The sequence below is a fragment of the Oncorhynchus clarkii genome, chromosome 3 (genome assembly GCF_045791955.1).
Source record: "Oncorhynchus clarkii lewisi isolate Uvic-CL-2024 chromosome 3, UVic_Ocla_1.0, whole genome shotgun sequence".
NCBI classification, from domain to species: Eukaryota; Metazoa; Chordata; class Actinopteri; order Salmoniformes; family Salmonidae; genus Oncorhynchus; species Oncorhynchus clarkii.
Window position 1 is genome coordinate 78,647,495 of NC_092149.1, and position 4,711 is coordinate 78,652,205.

General features: G+C 42.8%; 1 pseudogene; it reads left to right on the forward strand.

Annotated features, from left to right (window-relative positions):
• Window positions 1–491: 491 nt before the first annotated feature.
• On the forward strand, window positions 492–3,566 carry LOC139406160 (DCN1-like protein 2; annotated as a pseudogene).
• Window positions 3,567–4,711: the final 1,145 nt, after the last annotated feature.

The following is a 4,711-nucleotide window of genomic DNA, read 5'->3' on the forward strand; positions in this document are numbered from 1 at the left end:
GCTGTAGAACCTTTTTGAGGATCTGAGGACCCATGCAAAATCTTTTCAGTCTCCTGAAGAACTGCAGGACTTCATTGCATGTTTCATTGTGCATGCACGCAGTTTGAAATGCACCTAGTCACATCATTACACAATCTGCTTACTCTGCAAAGTTGGACATAACACCTGTATATCTGGAATTATTAGTATGATGCATTTGGGACCATTGGACACCCTAGACTAGTTGATGGCATCCTCCTACTCATGGTACATTACATTCCACCAGATGCCCCAAATGCTGGGGATTTTCTGGGATGCACAGCACATCCTCTGTGCTTACCCATCGTTCTCCACTCTCAGAATAGTTCTAAGTCTGCCTTGCAAAGTATTGCCCACATCTTGTTTGCTTGTCTGTTGGCTGCTGTTTGTTTTTCAACCTATATCTCATCATCATACAAAGTGAGTGTCTGTCTGTGACCATCTACCCTTGTTTCTGCATGACCTCGGCCTGAATGTCTATGGATGTGTGTGTGTCCCTGTGTATCCTGGTGTGCGTCTCAATGTGTGTGTGCATCCTGTTTTCGGTGCTGCCTTGCCTGTCTGTGTCTGACAGTCCTGTCTCCGTACAGCATAAGCTGAAGTCTTTGCAGAGAGACAAGGTCCAGCAGTTCATGTCCTTCGTGCAGGCGGGGGAGAAGACTGCCTCTTACTGCCTGACCCAGAATGACTGGAAACTAGAGGTGGTCACTGACAACTACTTCCAGAACCAGACCTCTACTATAAGGAATCCATGCAATCTTCTGTGGAGAAGAAACTGGAACAGCTCTACAACTGCTACAAAGGCAAGTGGGAGAAGTTCTGGAGGAATAGAGCACGCGGAGATTGTGTGTGTCAAAGATTGTGTGTCTGTTATGGTTTCGTAAGTGTGTGTGTATTATGTATTTGTGGTGTTATGCCTTGTATTGCTTATCTTGTTCACCAGAAGAGTAAATGTGTGTTTGTGGTCTCTCAGATCCCTACGATAGTGATTTCTGGACTGTGTGTGTTTATTAAGCGTTTATATACAGATGTATTTCCACAGATCCCCAGGATGAGAATAAGATTGGCATCGACAGCAGTTCTGCGATGACCTCACCCTGGACCCGACCTGCATCAGAGTCCTGGTGGTGGCGTGGAAGTTCTGGGCCACCACCCAGTGCGAGTTCAGCAAGAAGGAGTTCCTTGATGGCATGTCTGAACTGGGATGAGCGCGTGGTGATGTCATCACTCTGTGACGCAGCTCAGTTTGGGGGCATGACAGTGTGATATTGGTTATAGCCAGAGCATGTTTTTGTGGGGTTGTTAGTGTTTATTCCCATGGTGGGGTGAGGTGCTATATTTTGACTAAGTCAACATTTTCATTATTTATACTGTGTCTTCATGTTTGGTATGAAGCCAAGTCAGCATAGGTTACCTGAGTGTTCTTATTGGACAACTTTTGCTACAAAAGGTTATCCTGTTTGTGCCCACAGAACATGGCCCTGGGGAACACAAATGATGGGTAGTAGATCATAGCACAAGAACAGTTTAGGAACCTCCTGGATTAGAGGAGGTTTGTGTGTGGGTGTTTGTGGTATGCTTTTGATAGAGATATCCACTGACTTGCCCACTCTGTTTCTCTTCTCTCCAGGTGCGACAGCCCAGAGAAGCTGAAGGCTCTTCTTCCCAGATTAGAACAGGAGCTGAAAGACAGCGTAAAGTTCAAGGACTTCTACCAGTTCACGTTCAATTTTGCCAAGAACCCAAGAACCCTTCTGTCCAGGGTTCTTGGCAAAATTGAACGTGAACTCGTAGAAGTCCTGTCTTTCAGCTCCTGTTCTAATAAGCACAGATGAGTTGGTTACATCAGTGTTCACAAGAGTTACTGTACTGTAATTGCATCAGTGTTTCTCAACTCTGGTTCTGAGGACATCGAAGGGTGGTGCCCAGGCTTTTGTTTCAACCAAGTGAGAACACACCTGATTATTTTTTTTATTTTTTTACCTTTATTTAACTAGGCAAGTCAGTTAAGAACACATTCTTATTTTCAATGATGGCCTAGTGGGTTAACTGCCTGTTCAGGGGCAGAACAACAGATTTGTACCTTGTCAGCTCTGGGATTTGAACTTGCAACCTTCCGGTTACTAATCCAACGCTCTAACCACTAGGCTACCAGTGAGATAGCAAGGTGTGATTCTTGCTGTGTTTCAGATCTAGAGATGGCTGTGGCCTACTGGAACCTGGTACTGACAGATAATTTTAAGTTCCTGGGCCTCTGGAACAGTTTCCTATTGGTGAGTGAGTAATGCTATGCATCCCTATCTAACATTACATTTGATGCTATTTGTTAGGTACATCCTGTGTCTTGTTTTCTACTGTGCAATTGTTGTGGAACTTCTTACACAGGGACACTCGAAGGCAATCTTAAATGAATCATTGTTTTTTGTCAGCTCGCTGGAGAGGTTCCAACAAACTTAATGCACCATAGTGAACGTCTGACAGAAGCTCTGCTTGGGCAGTCCCAGCAGTTGTCTTATATACGGCTATACACAGACAAGTTATATTTGCATGATTTAGCATAATGAATGAATCATTACCATTTTGTTTCATTCATGTGACCAACCAATACTGGTTCATAACATGTAACTGACCAATACCTCACGAGGCTTCTTCTCTCTAAGCTGACACCTTGAAACTGAGATATCTTACGTTCTCAAAACAAGGTTCTGGACGTACTGCCAAATTTCAGCTACTGATAGTGAGGATTCGTTCAGTCATTCACTTGCATGAACACAGAAATTGGTTCATAGAAAAGCACATAAATAGAACACAGAAATTAGTATTAAGAAAAGCACATGTATAAAATGTATGGTTTTCTCGTGTTTTACGTAGGAACACCACAAAAGGTCGAGTCCCAAAGACACGTGGAATTTACTCTTGGATTTTGGCAACATAATCGCAGATTATGTTACGACGAGGAGGGTGAGTTTAAAACCCTTGGTTACCTGGAGTGTATTTGGTAGGGCTCAGAGTAGTCATGGTTCATTGCTGTCTGCAAAAGTGCTGTGCAACATTGCCCTCAACTGAATATACACAATGGCAGAATGCAGTAGTCATCAACCCTGGACCTGGAAAGCTACTGAGTGGGCAGGCTTTTGTTCTAGCTCAGCACCAATACACCTGATTCAGCTAATCAAGGTTCTGATGAGCTGTAAATTAGATGAATCAGGTGATTCAGTACTGGGCCAAAACAAAAGCCTGCAGACCCTGTAGCTCTCCTGGACCAGGTTTGGTGACCACTGCTCTAGATGATCCAGAATGAAGTTACTCTTAGACACTGATTTAAGGTCAGTTTGGCCTTTTCCCCCAATGCTGACAGTTAAGTTGTAGAGAGAGCCTGCTTTTCTCAGATCTGTGCTTAGGGCAACTTCTACCTGTAGCAAGACAGTCAGTAAAATGCCCTCTAATCATATGTTTCCTTCCTATCAGGGGCATGGCCAGTTCTCATAGACGACTTTGTGGAATTCGCCGGGCCGATTGTAACGGAATCCAAACGCAAAACCCACTAATAACAACCCAGCTCTTGGAAGAGGGGTAGAACTTTGTAGGATTTTATAAATAATTTAAGAGAAAACAGTGAAACACTTGAAACCTGTGACACTGCACAATTATCAGGTAACCACCTATCAGGGAGGAGTGAGAGGAAAACACAGGAAATCAACTCTGAGTTTTATTTTTGTTCTTGTTTGATGACAATCGCCATGTGAACGTTGCTAGCTGGTGACTCCAGCAGTACATGTCCCAGAGGCCTTGCGAATATCATTGTTCCAGACAATGCTCCCTTTGGAATCTCAGTATTCCAGGACAGAATAAGAGAAAAGGAGAGAGCTACATCCCCTGGCACAGCCACGGTCTCTCTCTCTCTTTCTGTCTTGGAGAAATGACGAAACATAGTCACAAATGAATGCACAGTAGGGCAGGGCTGCTCTTTCTGGACCGCAAAGGGCAGAAATACTATTATTTTCTACCTGGTCGTGCTGGGGGGGATTATATAAAAGAACAAAAATCAGATCTTCAAGGGCTGCATTGTCTGCCGGCCAATTAATGACACAAATTGATAAATTAAATGCAAGGCATGAATTAAAAGCAGGACTGTGGCATTGCCGCAGGGCGTAGGGGTGCTGAGGGTGCTGGAAAATCAGAATACCATTTTTTTTGTAATAAAATATATTATAAAAATACATTTTTTTAAAAGTAGTGCACTGGGCCTTTACTAGTATTAGCAGACCGATATAGACGTCTGTAGCATGGGCAACAAAAAAAAAATCAGTATCTCTGCTTTGGCAAAAAAAATGTAGTTGTATAATTAAGAACAGTATCTTGCAGGATTCAATAGTTGGAATTGTGCCTTTTTCTATGATTGTCATTCTAATGGAATCCAGAAATGAACAGAACCCTGTCCTCAAACACTTACATCAAAAGGTGAAGGGTTATGGGCAAAGACACAAAACATCCACATCACATTAATGATTTTTCTTGATCAAATTACATGGAAAACAACCAGTTTTTGTGCAGTATTAATTTACCATCCTTACAAACCACTTAATGTAAATGTACATGACTGTATTGTACATAGGCTGGTCATCTAGGTTTGTACCGGTAGACTTTCCATCACCATGAAGAAAAACAATGACCAATACAGTAACTGAGTACA